Source organism: Ambystoma mexicanum, chromosome 4q, assembly GCF_040938575.1.
Source record: "Ambystoma mexicanum isolate Mex_15411 chromosome 4q, UKY_AmexF1_1, whole genome shotgun sequence".
In the NCBI taxonomy this organism is placed as follows: domain Eukaryota; kingdom Metazoa; phylum Chordata; class Amphibia; order Caudata; family Ambystomatidae; genus Ambystoma; species Ambystoma mexicanum.
The window spans coordinates 1300067391-1300086496 of record NC_090928.1 but is presented as its reverse complement, the minus strand read 5'-3'; the positions used below and the strand labels follow the sequence as shown (position 1 = coordinate 1300086496).

Genomic DNA, 19106 nt, shown 5'->3' with positions numbered 1-19106 from the left:
TCAGTTCTAGTTGCTAGAAATGTGTGTTCATGTTTATGTTTCAGTTTCTTTTAAAGGCGTGATGCGAGAAGATCATACATCAATGTATAACCTGGCAGATATCTGAAAGTATAAAGGAATATATAAAGGTGACTGCATTCTTTTTGCGGGTCTGGAATGGTAAATGGCTCCCGCAGTGCAATGGTGCCATTAGAGCCGCTCTTTTTGGCTTTGGCATTGGGGGGGGGAGGGGAGGGCGAGGGGGGGTGATAACTCCTCTGCCCGGCCCTGCAGGAGGGGGAGCCGGTTGGGCTATGATTGGGCGTGTTCCCCTGACCCGCTTGGGCTACATGGGCGCTTCCATTTCTAGCCCAGCTCCCAGGAGCCGCTGGCTGTCGGGACTGAGAGCGGGAAGAGGGGGCGCAGGTGGGCGGGCAGACGTTGCCCCATAACATAGGGGTGCTGTGGGGGAGGGCCCTTCCCAGGCAAAGAGCAGCTTCGGGGGCAAAAGAGGGGCAGAGCCTGAGGAGCCTGAACTTTATGCGCGGTGACGTCACACAACGAGCCATTAATACCGCAAGGGATCACGGGAAGTCACGTGACAGGCAGTCGCCATGAGGCCCCGCCCCCTCTCTCTGGAGTGACAGGACGTGGCTGGCCTGTATTATTATCTCTGGAGTGGGGCTGTGTAGCGCCCAGTGCACCTCTGAATCCCCTCCAGGCGCCTCTAGAACCTGCCTGAGGGAGGTGACATGGCATGCCCAGGAGCACACCGTGGGGGTAAGTGTCGGGAGCCCAAGGCTGGGGGCTTCCAGCTGTGCATGGGAGACGTGCTGAGTGTGTTGGGTCTTTGCTACCACCTGCCTGTGGAATAAAGTGCAAGAAAGAGACGATTCTGCAAAGTGCAGCCACGTGCAGCCACGTGCTGCTCCAGGAGCAGTTCCATCATTGCTCTTATTTTAGGGGAGGATATGTTTAGTCATTTTCTCCAAATTGGCAATATGCTTTTAATTCAAAAGTTACATACCAGGATAATTTTTCTCTCATCTCCAAGCATTGCTTGTGTTTATTTTAAATTCATAAAGTAGGCTGCACAGGGGCCACACCAGGCAAAGCGCCTCTATTGCAGGATTGCCTTTTAGTGCCGCAGAAGCAGAGCCTCCACCTGTGTGGCCACCACACCAGGCAAAGCGCCTCCACTGCAGGATTGCCTTATAGTGCTACAGTAGCAAAGCCTCCACTTCTGGGGTCACACCAGGCAAAGCGCCTCTACTGCAGATTGCCTTATAGTGCTACAGAAGCAGAGCCTTCGCTTCTGGGGCCACACCAGGCAAAGCGCCTCCACTGCAGGATTGCCTTATAGTGCTACAGAAGCAAAGCCTCCACTTCTGGGGTCACACCAGGCAAAGCGCCTCTACTGCAGATTGCCTTATAGTGCTGCAGAAGCAGAGCCTCCACCTGTGTGGCCACACCATGCACAGTGCCTCTACTGCAGGATTGCTTTATAGTGCTACAGAAGCAGAGCCTCCGCCTCTGAGGCCACACCATGCACAGCGCCTCTACTGCAGGATTGCTTTATAGCGCTACAGAAGCAGAGCCTCCGCCTCTGGGGTCACACCGGGCAAAGCACCTCTACTGCAGGATTGCCTTATAGTGCTGCAGAAGCGGAGCCTCCACCTGTGTGGCCACCACACCAGGCAAAGCGCCTCCACTGCAGGATTGCCTTATCGTGCTACAGAAGCAAAGCCTCCACCTCTGGGGTCACACCAGGCAAAGCGCCTCCACTGCAGGATTGCCTTATCGTGCTACAGAAGCAAAGCCTCCACTTCTGGGGTCACACCAGGCAAAGCGCCTCCACTGCAGGATTGCCTTATCGTGCTACAGAAGCAAAGCCTCCACTTCTGGGGTCACACCAGGCAAAGCGCCTCTACTGCAGATTGCCTTATAGTGCTGCAGAAGCAGAGCCTCCACCTGTGTGGCCACACCATGCACAGTGCCTCTACTGCAGGATTGCTTTATAGTGCTACAGAAGCAGAGCCTCCGCCTCTGAGGCCACACCATGCACAGCGCCTCTACTGCAGGATTGCTTTATAGCGCTACAGAAGCAGAGCCTCCACCTCTGGGGCCACACCAGGCAAAGCGCCTCTACTGCAGATTGCCTTATAGTGCTACAGAAGAAGAGCCTCCACCTCTGGGGTCACACCAGGTAAAGCACCTCAACTGCAGGATTGCCTTATAGTGCCGCAGAAGCGGAGCCTCCACCTGTGTGGCCACCACACCAGGCAAAGCGCCTCCACTGCAGGGTTGTCTTATAGTGCCGCAGAAGCGGAGCCTCCACCTGTGTGGCCACCACACCAGGCAAAGCGCCTCCACTGCAGGATTGCCTTATAGTGCTACAGAAGCAAAGCCTCCACTTCTGGGGTCACACCAGGCAAAGCGCCTCTACTGCAGATTGCCTTATAGTGCTACAGAAGCAGAGCCTTCGCTTCTGGGGCCACACCAGGCAAAGCGCCTCCACTGCAGGATTGCCTTATAGTGCTACAGAAGCAAAGCCTCCACTTCTGGGGTCACACCAGGCAAAGCGCCTCTACTGCAGATTGCCTTATAGTGCTGCAGAAGCAGAGCCTCCACCTGTGTGGCCACACCATGCACAGTGCCTCTACTGCAGGATTGCTTTATAGTGCTACAGAAGCAGAGCCTCCGCCTCTGAGGCCACACCATGCACAGCGCCTCTACTGCAGGATTGCTTTATAGCGCTACAGAAGCAGAGCCTCCACCTCTGGGGCCACACCAGGCAAAGCGCCTCTACTGCAGATTGCCTTATAGTGCTACAGAAGCAGAGCCTCCGCCTCTGGGGTCACACCGGGCAAAGCACCTCTACTGCAGGATTGCCTTATAGTGCCGCAGAAGCGGAGCCTCCACCTGTGTGGCCACCACACCAGGCAAAGCGCCTCCACTGCAGGATTGCCTTATCGTGCTACAGAAGCAAAGCCTCCACCTCTGGGGTCACACCAGGCAAAGCGCCTCCACTGCAGGATTGCCTTATCGTGCTACAGAAGCAAAGCCTCCACTTCTGGGGTCACACCAGGCAAAGCACCTCCACTGCAGGATTGCCTTATCGTGCTACAGAAGCAAAGCCTCCACTTCTGGGGTCACACCAGGCAAAGCGCCTCTACTGCAGATTGCCTTATAGTGCTGCAGAAGCAGAGCCTCCACCTGTGTGGCCACACCATGCACAGTGCCTCTACTGCAGGATTGCTTTATAGTGCTACAGAAGCAGAGCCTCCGCCTCTGAGGCCACACCATGCACAGCGCCTCTACTGCAGGATTGCTTTATAGCGCTACAGAAGCAGAGCCTCCACCTCTGGGGCCACACCAGGCAAAGCGCCTCTACTGCAGATTGCCTTATAGTGCTACAGAAGAAGAGCCTCCACCTCTGGGGTCACACCAGGTAAAGCACCTCAACTGCAGGATTGCCTTATAGTGCCGCAGAAGCGGAGCCTCCACCTGTGTGGCCACCACACCAGGCAAAGCGCCTCCACTGCAGGGTTGTCTTATAGTGCCGCAGAAGCGGAGCCTCCACCTGTGTGGCCACCACACCAGGCAAAGCGCCTCCACTGCAGGGTTGTCTTATAGTGCTACAGAAGCAAAGCCTCCACCTCTGGGGTCACACCAGGCAAAGCGCCTCTACTGCAGGATTGCCTTATAGTACTACAGAAGCATGGCCTCCAGCTCTGGGTCCACACCAGGCAAAGTGCCTCTACTGCAGGATTACCTTATAGTGCTACAGAAGCAGAGTCACCACGTCTGGGTCCACACCAGGCAAAGTGCCTCTACTGCAGGATTGCCTTATAATGCTGCAGAAGCAGATCCTCCACCTCTGGGGTCAGACCAGGTACAGCGCCTCTACTGTAGGATTGCCTTATAGTGCTGCAGATGCAGAGTCTCCACCTCTGGTGCAGGATTACTTCTAGTGCTGCAGAAGTAGAGCCTCCACATCTGGGGATCACAAGGCAGTGAGAGCGTGTTCACAGGTCTTCAAATGTTAGCAAGGTCAGCCCAGGACCAGGCAAGTGACCTCTTCAGTCTCCAGGCCAGCAACGACTATTCCCAGGTACTTGACACATCATCATCACTCGCTTGCCCTCTGCTCACCCCCATGTTTGCTTTCAACACTACTCTAGTTCATAAAGATGACTTAGAAAAGTGCGCACACCATGATAAATTGCTCTAAATTTGATAGTAATATTTTAAGCTAAAAGAGTATGATCATTGCATAATCACCCCCCATATTGAATGAAAGACTACAAATCCCAGTTTGCAGTTCGGTGGAAGGCTAAAGTAAAATGGCCTCTGGTTTTGTAAATGTACTTTCATGACTTGAAAACGCAACAAAAGATACTGTGTGAAAATGAAACCTAGTTGCATTTCATTATCTGTTCAAGTGTGATAATGCATCAAACGAGAACACATGAAAATAAGGGAGACAGTTTAAACGTTTTCTGTAACATTGTTGTCTTGGAAGAAGGCATATATTTGTGGGGCATTTGTGTGCTGCTGCCGCCCTGCAACATGGGGTAGGCACCATGTATCTGCCTATTGCTGGACTATCACATTTGTGTGCTGCGGACACCTTGCAACATGGGGTCTGGCTCAATGGATGTGATCACCTTGTACTTGGCATATATTGTATTACCTTTTGCACGTTCCACGATGTATGTCACCTCTTACGCTCCCTCTTCTGTAACCTGAAGCACTTACTGTAACCCCATTCTTAAATTAAAAGCGCCTAGATACCTCTGGGTTTTGTGCGCTATATAAGAGTCAAATAAATAAATGTTGTATTTGTAAGCAAATTAGGTCAGTAATATTAGTCACATAGTGGAGCATCCAAAGATCACTGTACAGGGTAGTTTGAGTTTGACCTTGTGGAGGGAAGTGTTGGCATTTTAATTAAAAATGATGAACAGTAAGTTCATGTTTGAATAAACTGCATGACCTCATTACAATTATGCACAATTTGGCAAGTGTTATGAGTCGTGGCGCAGCAATTCCCACAATAGACTTACCCATGGCTACCTGGTGCTAGTGACACCCCTGCCCATGGGTGCAGGATGCCGGGGAAGACTGCTGCAGAAGTTGCCTCATTCCCGCCACATAGAGGGACAGCGGGACATCTACTCTACGGCGTGCCCTGACTGGAGCGCCAGGAGCTGTGATGGCCGCCTGCTAAGAGCTGCAGGAGGGAATTGGAGGGACGTGGCAAGTAGGTGTTTCAGTACCTCTGAGGAAAGACCCTGGCCTTTTCCTTTGGCAGCACTAGCACAAGTCCAGGATGTTTGGAACATCATAGTAGCCATGGGAGGACACAGGTGCGTATTTTCATAGCAGAGCTTGGAGGGAATGCAAGCGTGCACTGATATTAAAATAACCTGGACAAGACAATATTTTAAGGAGGCCCAGGATAAAAGAAGAATAAATAAAAGGAATAATAGAAAGTGAAACCATAATTAAAACAACACAACTTCAAACTGGCCAATCAAGAGAGAGACACATACAAAACAATAATTGTCCTAGATTAAAGGACACCCCAGTGCCCTGCACACCTAATATACTATATATAGAGTCACCACTTGGTCATTATAGAAACAATTCTCTACAGGGTAGAATCACACTTTAACTTAAGTTTGATATGATATGATATGATATGGCATTTTTAACGCGCCTATACACAAGTGTTTCAAGTACAGTTGGCTTGCTCAGGGTACAATAGAAGATTATATTTACCCTCACGTGAACAACAAGTTAGGAGTCGCCAAGCAAACAGAGGAAGGAGCATTGCATCAAGGACAATCCTGCATACAAATGGGGAAAGGTATTTGCCAATAACTGCGCCTCCACAAAAGATTTTGCAGAACCATGCCCCAGACAAACAACAGGGACACCATGCGTTGATTTTGTGGCAATTGGCCAATATCAAGCTGACAATGCTGGCAGTGAATAAACAGACCCTGGAGATGCAAAGTGAAATGAAATCCTTGCGAGTGGAGATGGGGCACTTTGCAGGATGCCTACAGGAGAATGAGTACCAGATTTCCATGCTGGATGATGGAATGGAGGGACTTGAACATCTGCATGTTTGGGTGTGTGAGCGCGAGGCAAATGTCAATGAGTTGCAGGACTGAAATCGGAAGAACAACATAAGTATATTTGGGATTTCTGAAGGTACGGCGGGTCCTTATATGAGAATGTGGATGGAACAGTGGCTGCCCTCCTTTCTCAACAGTAACTTTTCACCGGCATTGGAAATTCAGTAGGCTCCCAGGTTGCAACCCCTGCCTCCCACCCCCAGGAACCAGCGTGCAGAATGGCCATGAGACCCCTTATCACATGCATCCTTTGTAACTCTCGGGTACCGCAGATCCTGGACAAGGTAACAAAATCACGGGGTAAACTGCACTTACAGAACCAGCCAATCTCCATTTTGCAAGATTTTTCAAGGCACACAATGGCAGAAATAAGACTTTTTCTAGACTTCCACTCAGAGCTACGCCGGCACTAATTCAGATATCAACTATACCCCTGGCTAGAATGTGGATTTCTAATACAGAGGGGTTCACCACATGCTTTGACCACCCGATGGACTTGGAGGTGTTTCTTAAAGCGACCCAAGGGGAGCAAGAAGGAGCAGACATGGAAGTAAGTTACTCTCACATCATCACTGGGCTGCCCGATGCAGGGACAAATTCCTCTGTCAGGGTCAGGAAGAGCCCCGGGAGCGGTAGCACGCTTCTCTTGCTTCAAGTTCCAAAAAGGGCTGTCATTACAGGCCTAGTTCGGGTTCCCTGGATGACACTTGTGGGGTGGGAAGGAGGAGACAGGGGCAGTTTTTCCATTGAAATCCTAAATGTTACCCTTGGAGGCTTCCTGAATTCTGACGCTAGTGCTGTGCTATTGTGATTCAGTTTGGTGCTTATGTGCTGCATTGTTACCATAGTCATTATAGTTGGTGCAGGGGACACTTCTTCCTCTAGTATCCTTTGCTGACGCCAGGGGCTATCGATTTGGGCAGGGATGATTTGTTTAGTTGGCTTATTGCCTTCTCTGTGTCCTTTGGAAAGGGGCCCCACGGGGAGGCAGTTTGGAGTTTGGTGCAATCATTGGAGGTTGTTGGATGGCCCGCCTCATGTACTTCTTCTTTTGGTATTTTTTCCCTCCTTTCTCTTTTCCTTTCTTATAAGATACTCTGCTGATCTATTTGGGCTTGTTGGGACAATGTCTATGGGGGGTGATCCGGGGACGGTTTTTCATCAGGTGAACTGTTTGACTTCTCAAATTATGACAAGGGTAATGGTAAGATGTTCATAACACATAAGGTTTCCTAGGAGCCATGGTGAAGTTCATAACATGGAATGTGAACGGTCTCCCCTTGCCGATTCAAAGGTACTGTCTTACCTGAGGAGATTAGGCACCCAGGTGGCCCTAATTCAAGAGGCCCACCTATCTAGCACAGGCTGCAATATGCTTAAGTAACTGTGGGTTGGGGCAGATGATGGCATCAGAGGCTGTGGGGTGTAAAGGGGGTTGGCGATTTTAGTGCAGAAAAGCTATCGGTTTGAAATAGTGGCATCACGTGCTGACACCTTGGAGAGATGGTTGATTAAGGACAAGTTGGATGGCACCCGCTAACAATAGTGAATGCATAAGGGCTGAATCAACAGGATAGTGGGGTTTGGTAATCTCTGAACATGAGCATGGAAATACAGCAATCAGGAGGCGGTGGGGGGAGCGATAATGCTTATGTGTGGGGACTGTAACTAGCCATGGGACCTGGTGTTGGATAGGGAATCCGTCAACCTACTGAGGCTGACCAAGATGCACAAGGCATTTGAAAGGCTCATACTTGACTATCACTTGGTTGACGTGTGGAGGACCTGCAACCCAGATGCACAGGAATGTACGGTCCCCCCCATGACACTCACTCCAGAATCGACTACATTGTTGTTTGTAAGGGCCGATTTCACAGGTACAGGCTGCTCACATATCACCAATACTTATTTTGGATCATGCTCCAGTAGTGGTAGATTGTAAGTGGTGGGGCGTGCATGAGTAGTAATAGATGGAGACTCAACTCAGACCTTCTAGTGAGCCCAGAAGTCTTCACAGAGGTCTTTTCTCATTGCAATGTGTCAGCGGACCTCTCTGTGGGGTTACTGTGGGATGCATACAAAGTTGCACTAGAGGGGTACATCATTGGGTGTGTAGCGAGGTGAAATAAAATAGCTAAGGCTGAGGCTAGTAAGAGGCTCCACGCCATAAAGCGCAGAGAGGTGGAGTATATAAAGTCTACATCCCAGGAGAGACTGATGGCTTTGATAAAAGATAAAATACTGCACAATAAACAGTGCTCAAACAAGGTGGCAGGGCTTCTGCTTAAATATAATTCCAAATTGAATTGCGAAGTGAACAACGCACAACCAGATTGATAATTAATGTCAATGCTATATCGCATTCGAATGGAGACAAAGGGCCTCATTACGAGTTTGGAGGTAGCCATGCCCTTAATAAGAGCATGGTTACCCCCAAACTTACCGGGCCATTCTGACCTCGGAGGACCCGGTAATTCCCCTTCGCGGGACCCGGACCCGGTACGTCCCCATTCGCATTTGAGCCCCCATAGGGCTCAATGGGGAGGATGGTAGCAGCGGTACCGTTAATAACGGTACCGCTGCTACCATCCTAGTCTGCTCCCGGGTGCCGCTCTGCACTCCTGGTCTGACCAGGCGTCCAGAGCGGCACCCGTGAACAAACTCAGAATGTTGCGGCAAGGTAACAACGGCGCCGGTAGCACTGCCATGATACTGCAAATCATCCAAGATGGCCGACAAGTCAGAACCGTTGCGGTCTAGCCTTTGTGTGCAGTCGCCAGCTTCCTAGAAAACCGGCATGCCCCCGCGGCTCTGCGTGTCTCAACTCTACCCCTACGAGTTACTAGACGTTGTTCGAGTTCGCTCTATGCGTTATCGTGTATTCTATCTTCCTTCTTTGTTCCTGGAACCCTCTCCCTTCCAACCCTTACCTTCCAATACCTTCCTTCCTGGATTCATTGACATTTGTTCCTGAAAATCAAACGTTACCGGCTTGGCAGCCGGCTTCCACGCTGGAACCCAAGGACTCGCGTTCCAGCCTGTACAAGTCACGGTCGGTGAAAAAGAAAGAAGCATCCTCCCGGAAGAATACAAGGAAGGAGAAAAAGGTGAGAAAGAAAGAGGCTTTTGACAGATTGAGACGCCCAGAACCTGATACGGAACCAGATATGGAAGCGGCAGTCCAAGACCTCATGCGAGGTATGCAAGAATGAACTACCGAGGTTCAAAATCTCAAAGCCGAAAATGCAGCTTTAAAACAGCTGTTCTTATCCCGGGATTCCGCAGTCAAGGAAAGCATTTTGCTAGGAGGAGTTGTGGACAAGTATGATGGATCCTCTAGGTCCCTGCGATCATTCCTAGATTCATGCTTAGTGCACTTCACTTTCAAACCCTACTATTTTTCTACACCACGAGCAAAGGTCGGATTCATGATAGCTCACTTAACGGGCAATGCATTAACCTGGGCAACTCCCTAAGTTAATTCGGGAGATCAGCTCTTGGATGACTATGAAGGATTTGTGGATGCCCTAAAGGCCATGTTTGATCGGCCAGAGCTTGTTTGCAGTGCACAAGAAAGACTTCTTGAATTTAAACGAGGGAGTCAGGATATGCTCACTTATGTGACTCGCTTCAAGCAGCTAGCTAAGGAAGCACATTGGTCACAAGAAGCCCGTTTTACTCTCTTCAGAAAGGGGTTAAATGATGAAGTAAAGGATGAGATAGCCAGAGTTGCACGCCCAGGAACCTTCCAGGCCCTTATGGATCCTTCCTTGCAGATAGATTTTAGGATCCCGGAGAGAAAGGCTGAGAAAAGAAAGGTGAAAACATTCCCAAAGACAACTACTGAATACCCAAGTATCAAAGAGAGCTCTGCTCCACGTACCCCGGATCCCGAACCCATGCAACTAGGCGCCTTCAGGGGTCCAAGTTCTCCACAAGAAAGGCTCTCTAGAATCGATACGGGACTCTGCATGTACTGTGCCTCTGACAAACATCTAGTTAGAGAATGTCCTATAGCACCACCCCGGCGTTCGGGAAGCGCCAGCTCCCAATCCTAAGCAGAGCACATCTTCGGGAGAAAGATGCCTGCTCCACATCCATTCCTTCCTCGAATACTCCGGGACAGAACACCTTAGTGATTCGACAAACTGTCCTGACATCCACCGAGAATTAATCTTTTCCCATCCTGGCTCTCGTGGACTGCGGTGCCATGGGGATTTTCATTGATCATGAATGAGCCACCACTCATAACATGCCTAGAGAGCTCAAAGAAGTGATACAACCCGTGGAAGGAATAGACGGTAGACCATTGTCTTCAGGCCCCATTACTCACCAAACAAAAGAATTGCAACTATCTATAAACAACCACCAGGAAAGGATACGATTTGACATCATAACGGCTGCCCACTATCCCATGGTTTTAGGCATGCCCTGGTTATTGAAGCACAACCTATACATCAATTGGACACCAGGTTCCTTTTTCCTTGGCTCAGAGTTTTGTATGTCTCACTGTCTATGTCACAACACGTCCTGGATTCTTCCAGTAAACTCCCAGAACCACAAACCACCCTCCACCTGTCCAACATTATCCATGTACCGGAATCATATCAGACATACTCCAATGTGTTTTCAACAGATATTGTTCAAGCTCTTCCACCCCACATACCTGAGGACTGTGCCATAGAAACTGAGTCTTCCGCCGTGATTCCATTTGGGAGGATGTTCATATTATCCGAACCTGAAAAGAGGGCTCTATATGATTACCTGGATACCAACTTGGCAAATGGAACTATCCGGCCTTCAAAGTCTCCCGCCGGTGCCTCCTTGTTTTTTGTTCCCAAGAAAAACACAAAAGAGCTACGCCCCTGTTTGGACTATCGTGGTCTTAACCAATGTACCCTCAAGGACTGCTATCCGTTACCACTCATTTCAGATATATTGGAAGCTGTGCAAGGAGCTGTTATTTTCACCAAGCTCGACCTCAGGGGTGCTTACCATCTCATTCGAATTAAGGAAGTTGATGAATGGAAGACTGCCTTTAGAACCCCTTTTGGACACTTAGAATATTTGGTCATGCCCTTCGGTCTTGCCAATGCTCCCGCGGTATTTCAACGATTCATGGACAGGGTCTTCTCAGATATGTTGTTCCTTTTTGTTATCGTATACCTGGATGATATACTAATTTATTCTAAAGATTCCCAGATCTATGAAGAGCATGTTAAGGCAGTTCTGCAACGATTACGTGAAAACAAACTCCTGGCCAAGCCTGAAAAGTGTCTATTTCATGCTCAGACCGTTCATTACCTTGGATTTGTGAAATAGGAATGGATCCGGGCAAGATAGATTCCATACTTTCTTGGCCTGTGCCTGCCACTGTGAAACAGGTACAATCCTTCCTGGGACTTGCACATTTTTACAGAAAATGTATTCTGACATTTTCTGAAATCGTACATCCCATCGTGGCACTTCTAAAGAAGGATACACTGTTTATTTGGTCTACAGAACAAGAGAAGGCTTTTCAACAACTGAAATGAAGATCCACTGAAGGTCCAATCCTGGCTCAACCAGATACAGATTGAACCTTCCTGGTGGAAACAGATGCTTCTGACTATGCCATGGGGGCAGTCTTAAAACAAGAATTTGAGGACAAAATGGAACATCCTATTGCCTACCTATCCCGCACCTTGACACCTAGTGAATGCCATTAGAAAAGGAGCTACTGGCCATCCGATAAGCATGCACTGACTGGCGTCATTTACTCCTGGGAGCTAAATATCCAGTGCAAGTACGTACAGATCATCGAAACTTGCAAGTACTACAATCCCTGGAATGCAGAAACAGCCGCCAGGCCCGTTGGGCCTTCTTTTTCACTCAGTACCAGTTTCAAATTAACCACCTTCCTGGAATCAATAACATTATCGCAGATGCCTTATCCAGACGTCCTGACTACGAATCTGCCGAGGTCAGGGCCTTTCCCAAGATGTTTCCTAAAACCATGTTTGTGGCACAAGCTAAATTTCTCCTGGAAGAAATCCATGCTCATACCCTTCCCTCTGATCTCTGGGAAGATTACACCCAGAACAATCAATGGAACTTGAACACTAAGGATGGTTATCTCTTCAAGGACAAACGATTAGTCATCCCTACACAAGAACTGAGAAACATGATCATGACTCTCTGTCATGACACCTTTCATTCAGGACATCGCGGCATTACCACTACCCTTCATCTCATACAGAGGCAATTCTGTTGGCCAAGAATGATTACTGACATAAAAACCTACATCCATTCCTGTGCTGTGTGCAAACAAAACAAACATGACAATAGAAAACCTGCCGGTCTTCTGCATCAACCTACATTACCGACACGTCCTTGGGAGATCATCGCCACGGATTTTATTGTGGAATTACACCCATCCCGGGGATGTACAACTATAATGGTTACCATTGACTTGTTTACCCATACAGCACATTTCACACCACTGTTTAAATTACCCTCCTCACTTGAATTTGCTGGGATATTTATCGAAATCATATTTAGGCTCCATGGATTACCTTCCAAGATCATCTCCGATAGAGGTCCTCAGTATATTTCCCAGTTCTAGAAACTACTATGCCGAATACTAGGCATTCAGCGGGCATCGTCTTCAGGTTACCATCCCCAAACCAACGGGATCACCGAAAGAGTCAATCAGACTTTGAACAGTATCTCCGCTGTTTTGCAAGCAAGGTCCAGGATGATTGGTCACTATTGATTCCTGTGGCCGAATTCGCTTACAACAATTCAGACCATTCGGCCATCAAGACAAGTCCATTCTTCTGCAGACAAGGATTCCATCCTTCAGTTTTACCATCAGTTTTACCACATCCAACCCTGGTCTCTGTAGTTGATTCTTGGATTGAAACGTTGGTAAACGTTCACAGGGATGCCAAGGAACATCTGGAAAAGGCCAGGATAGCTGTTAAACGATATGAAGATGCCAAGCGGAGACCTAGCCCTTCTTATTCAATAGGGGATGAAGTCTGGCTATCCTCCAAACTCCTTCCTCGACATCTACGGCCCAATAAACTGGCTCCCAAGTACTACGGACCTTTCACCATCAAATAAATCATGAACCCAGTGGCATATCGACTTCAGCTCCCAGAATCCTGGAAAAGAATTCATCCGTCTTTAACACCTCCTTATTGAAGCCATATATACAATCCAATCAGACTATTCCTAGACCTAATCCAGTGCTCATCAATGATCAGGTTGAATTCGAAGTCTCCAGGATATGTGGTTCCAGATAAAGACGAGGCCAACTACAATATTTGGTAGAGTGGAAGGGTTACCCCCTCAGCGAGCGTAAATGGGAACCAGTCTCTAACCTGAATGCTCCTCGTCTACTGCAGAGGTTCAGAGGTTTCATCGAATACACCTGAGCAAACCAGGTGGGTCCGGGTTCAGGAGGAGGCATACTGTCATGAGTAGTCGGATTCGACCCTTCTGGACTTTGTGGTCCATGATGCACCGCGGCATAAATACTGCAACTCTTCCAAGATGGCCGACAAGTCAGAACCGTTGCGGTCTAGCCTTTGCGAGCAGTCGTCAGCTTCCTAGAAAACCTGCACGCCCCTGTGGCTCCGCTCTCAACTGTACCGCTACGAGTTACTAGACGTTGTTTGAGTTTGCTCTCTGGTTTGTTGTGTATTCTATCTTCCTTCTTTGTTCCTGGAACCATCTCCCTTCCAATCCTTACCTTCCGATACCTTCCTTCCTGGATTCACTGACATTTGTTCCTGGAAATCGAACGCTACTGGCTTGACAGCCAGTTTCCACGCTGGAACCCGAGGACTCGCGTTCCAGCCTGTACAAGTCATGGTCGTTGGAAAAGAAAGAAGCCTCATCCCGGAAGAACAAAAGCAAGGAGAAAAAGGTGAGAAAGAGAGAGGCTTTTGACAATGTGGTTGTTGTTGGGAAGGAAATTAACCTTTCCCACCCCCATAGGCGCTTTAGAGTATGGCAAATCCCATAAGCACGATTGTGATGTACCATGGGGGAAGGGACCGTGATACGAAACCTGGCCCGGACACAATATTCAGTATAAAAGCATAGATGTAGTGCGCAGCTTAGATGTAATGTGCCTATATAAGGAGATGGCATTTTTGTAGTTATGTTAAAGACCTTTGGCCCTGCATGGCTGCGTGGCAAGCACAGGCCTGACGAAAAAACCTGAACATGCCCAGGCCCTAATGGTAGACAGACCTGCGCTGCTAATTCCCATAGATACTTGTTCCTTAACTGTTGCAAACACTTGTTAACCCAAGAAGGAAAGCGCCCTGCAAGACCGCGAGACAGCACCAGGCGCCTCACTGTGCACATCCATCACAGCCAGGCCAAAAGCAGACCTCCAACCCTCACCCAGCCCACCAAGAGTTATGACACCTACAACTGACCCAGCCCAAGACCCCTGAATTCCATGATAGTGGGTGACCTCAGACCACCAACCAAAAACCCAGTGGTCATAAAAGATCTGAAAGAACACAACCATTTTACCTTATTCCATAATGACACACTTTGTAATACAAGGTACAGGGAGGAATACATTATAGTCCAAAACAAGGGTGGAAGCCTTGGGTGTGGAAAGTGCAATATGAACTGTGAGAAACCTGAAGGTTTCTCATTCATTAGTCCCCGGGGATCTGTCATCCAGGTGGACAGCACACGGCCATCGCTATTGGATCCAGTTCCTGGGGGTGGACCAGTGTGGGAGGATCACCTGGATGGGGGTCTTCGGGGTGTGGAAATGGGACCCCGACAGGTGAGATGTGGAGCCCCCTTACTTATGACACCTTTTCCCCATCCTACCCCGTAGGGAATTAAAAAACTCTACTCCCCGCACACCCTTTCCTTCACGATCACTTTCTCACACCACGACAGCCTCGCCACCCCCATATGCCTCCTCTCCCGAGGTTGCACCACATGCAGACGTTAATCCAAGAGACCTAGAGATAGCACTATTTATTTATTTATTTATTTATTGCATTTATTACTCGCCCAAACCCTTGGGTACCACGGCACTGGCATCAACTTGATCAGAGCTCGCCAGACTGCGGGCTACACATCACGTGACTAAGGTAGACACACCAGTACTGGAGGGTGCGGATGAATGGAAATAAGGAGACTTCTTATTTAGGATAGACGATGAGTTCATAAGTACTGTACACATAGGATGTGATGGCAAACAGATAGCTTGGGTTATGAGAATGTTGGTTCCCGTAGGGGAGGAGGAAGATGGGTGGAGCACGTGCAACGAGGAGGCAGAGGAAGCCTCTCAATGTACCACTAGACTAGAGAACATACGGGATGGCAAGTTGAGAGAGAGGGTTGGCCGGATGGTAGTAGGAAGGAAAAAGGGAAGTGCAAAGAGGCAAATGCCCTTAATATACAAGGGGACTGTGAGACCGCACTATGTTCCATGGGCACAGATGGACAAAAACAACGTAATAAAGGCGCTTCCGGCCCTTACAGAGGGTGCAGGGGTATGGATATATGTATTCGAAAAACAAACGGTGGGGGTACCTCTAGCAGTAGGAGATGTATACAGCTTATGGGTGGCCAAGATTGAAGATGAGGCTGCTGATGTGTGGGTGAAGGCGGGGTACCCGGGAGTAACCCTGAGCAGTGAATGACATGATGGAGCATCTGTTAATGAAATTGGAGCGAATGTGTGAGACGCTGTGATGATGCAGAGGAAGAGAAGCCAGTCAGAGCCAGTTAATGTTAAAAGCCAATTAAATAACTAAATCCCTTGAGTGAGAGATGGAGTGATGTCATGGAGTGATGTCATAGAGGGACTTGAAGGGAGGGCCTTTTATCTTCAAGACATGTGAGTGGACCAGTGAGAGAGGGAGCAAAGGAAAAGAAGGTAGGTACTTTTCTTTAATACTGGACATTTTGTTGTGTGTTTTTGATATAGATTTTGGAGTAGACGGGGATGAAAGAGTTCCCTCTGGAGAAGAGACAGTTTAGAAGTGGGCGTACTATTGAAGGACTGTTCAAAAGTTAAGTCGAGATACGCTCCTGTTGAGCATCGCGTGAAGTTATAAAAAAAAGTTGTTCGAGTTGAGACGAGGCACCAGTATCGACAGACAGAAGTGGCAGGATACGCCCCGCCCGACTTCACCAATGCTAGAATAGCCGCTATGTGGGCTGAATGAGCACAAGGGTCGCGGGCGGAAACCTGGGATACCCGGGGGGCAGTGGCAAGGTGGACAGCAATGAGGAAGAGGTGGGTTTAGCGGATCGGGGTGGTGTCTGGAGGAATAAGACCCCCGAGGAGGAGGAGGAATGGGACAATGTTGCAACTGTGGGAAGTGGGGTCACTTCCCAAGGGAATGCAGGAGCAGGCAAGGAATGGGATACAGTTATGGCCAACAAAACTATGGTGCACCATCCCAGGGGACCCTCAAGGGACGGCTCCCAGAATGACATCCATATATGAGATTCACCAAGCTTACACACAATTACCGCTGCAGATACCCTGGCTTCCGCCACAGCAACACCCCCAGCAGGCGATGCAACAATCCCCACATCACAACGACTTCCAGCAGGCTGGAAACGTGAACCCCCTTTAACGGTGCGCCCAGCGGCACAGTGGCCCTGTTCCAAGGTGCACAGTGGTGTGGGGGTAATGCCTTCTTGTTCCCTGGGACAAATATCTTATCATGACTAGGACAGCTCACAGAGAGCACTTGCGTGTCCAGTCCTGTCAATGACCCTCAACCCAGAAGAGGAACCCTTAGTGGGGGCACAGATAGGAAACCAACAATTCATCTTTATGGTGGATTCTGTATTGAGAAATCATGCATCAGTGACGGTGACTTCCCGTTATCCGGCAAAACACTTCACACACAGGGATTCTCTGGGGCAATTACCACAGTTCCATATGCAAAAGATCTGGTTGTAGAGGTGGGAGGAAGGGTAGTTCACGCTCCCCTACTGTATTCTGAGAGCTCTCCTGTTAACTTGCTCGGCAAGAATCTGCTTAGCAAATTGAACATGATGATCTGATTTACGGACAACAGCATTGTCTGCGCCACACCAGGGATGTGCGCAGTAAGGGTGATGCTCATAAAACACACCATGACACGTGACGTAGTGGTGCGAGACATTCCCGTAAACCCAGATATGACAGTGCTTATGCAAGCAGTGCCACAAATTACCAAAGCCTGTTGGAGAGTAGGGGTGTCACGGTATTCGTTTTATGACGGTACAATAACCTTCTTGCCACATGACGGTATATCATGGTTATCATGGTATAGCAGGTGGAGTTAACTAATCTTAACAAATATTTTCTAAAAGGTCATAAATTGTCAGGTTTATCATCACAAACAAAACCAGGCACCGAGGGCCAGAATTGGGCTTTTCAACATACTTCCCACTGAAATGCCACCCCTTGCTTCCACCAAAAACAAACACGTGTGAAAAGGGGGGGGGCTGCTGCAACTGGCAAAGCAAACTGAATAGCTTTTCTTAAATGGTCCTTTAGGCTTTTAGCTCCCCCCCACTGGCTACTGGTGAAGATGAACATGTTGCCATCTTGATAATCTGCATGACACAGATCAATGGAGTCTGATGGTAGTATACGCTTGTGCGCATACACACACACACACACACACGCACACACACTCTCTCTTTAAGTTACAGCCTTTAGTTTACTTCCGGGCCAAAAGGTGTTCAGTAATCACAGACATGTTACCCTTTGGTATGGCAGCAGGGAATACCCACAGAGATGATTACATTTCGCAGTGTGACTTATCATATGTAAATTCAATGAAAGAACCAGGCAAATCCCCCATTGTCATATGTTTAGAAAACATTATCCATTATAAATATATAAACCCCAAAGCCACCAACCCAAAGTCCCGGGAGGATAGCTCAGCGGCAACGTGCGTGCCTTGGAAGCAAGACGACACGAAGCAACACAGGTTCGATCCCTGGATCCGCGCTTAGAAACCTCTGGGTGCTTAAGTGCGTTATAAATACGCAACGAAGACAAAAACAATTACGCAACTAAATAAACAAAACCAATTTCTTTAACAGCGCCTCGATGCCCGGAGGCTGTATAAGCGCTTTAAAAAAAATGTACATAAAAAAAAACCTCTGCCTTCTTGGCACTGTTTTTATTCTTCCTATTGCTAACATATTGCTTTTGTGTCAGGCACGTGTGGTTTATGGAATGGCATTAAAAACTGCTCAAACTGAAACTACTTAGCAGACGGCACATCCAACAGTGCAAGACCAAGACTGTGCAGCACTTGCTTACTGCAGCCTTTCCAAATCAGATTGAAAAGCCCACTTAACGGTATGAACGGTATACCGGTATAAACAATGTGACGTTTATTATTGTTCAATTAAGTGGTTCACGGTATCTTTAACGGTATACCGTAATACCGTTACATCCCTATTGGAGAGTGCCAACTGATTTCATTTTCCACCCTTTAGTGTCCCCAGAGTTGGTAGAGGGCACTATACTGTCCCTAGACCTACAAGCGTTGTTGGTATCTGCCAAAAGAATAGTTGTTCTTGGAACAGACAGCCAAGGGTGCCAGTGGCATACTGTATTGTGCATTGATCCCTCTGTACCCCTCAAGGAAGTGACAGATGCAGAACCTTTTGAAGACAATGACAGGAAGATAATTGTGCATCCCTTGCAATATCTTGGTACAGTACAGAAAAGTGCAGAGCCCCCTAATGCCCATTGTCGCACCGCCTCCCTTTATCCAGGCCAACTTACCATCTGTGCCAGTGAAATTATGGACAACCAACCCACATGACGTAGGGCTACTTAAGGAAGTGGCCTCAGTACAGATCACACTAAAACCTGGAGTGGTATTACACCGGCTGAAACAGTACCCATTATCAAGGGAGGCAGAAGAGGAAATAAAAGACACAAGGCTCTACTTCACCAAGGTATCATAGTGCCCTCTACCTCAC

The 19106-nt window shown here is 48.5% G+C and overlaps 1 protein-coding gene and 1 long non-coding RNA gene across 2 annotated transcripts in view; both read left to right on the top strand.

The window, feature by feature from the left end:
* Positions 1–19106, top strand: part of LOC138467391 (zinc finger protein 850-like) — a 333056-nt gene that overhangs the window by 196490 nt on the left and 117460 nt on the right. The gene's annotated exons all lie outside the window — the stretch shown is intronic.
* LOC138468401 (uncharacterized) overlaps positions 573–19106 on the top strand; it is a 102293-nt gene continuing 83759 nt past the window's right edge. Inside the window, exon 1 of the long non-coding RNA XR_011268260.1 lies at positions 573–759. This is a non-coding gene — a long non-coding RNA (uncharacterized lncRNA). The remainder of the gene's footprint in view (positions 760–19106) is intronic.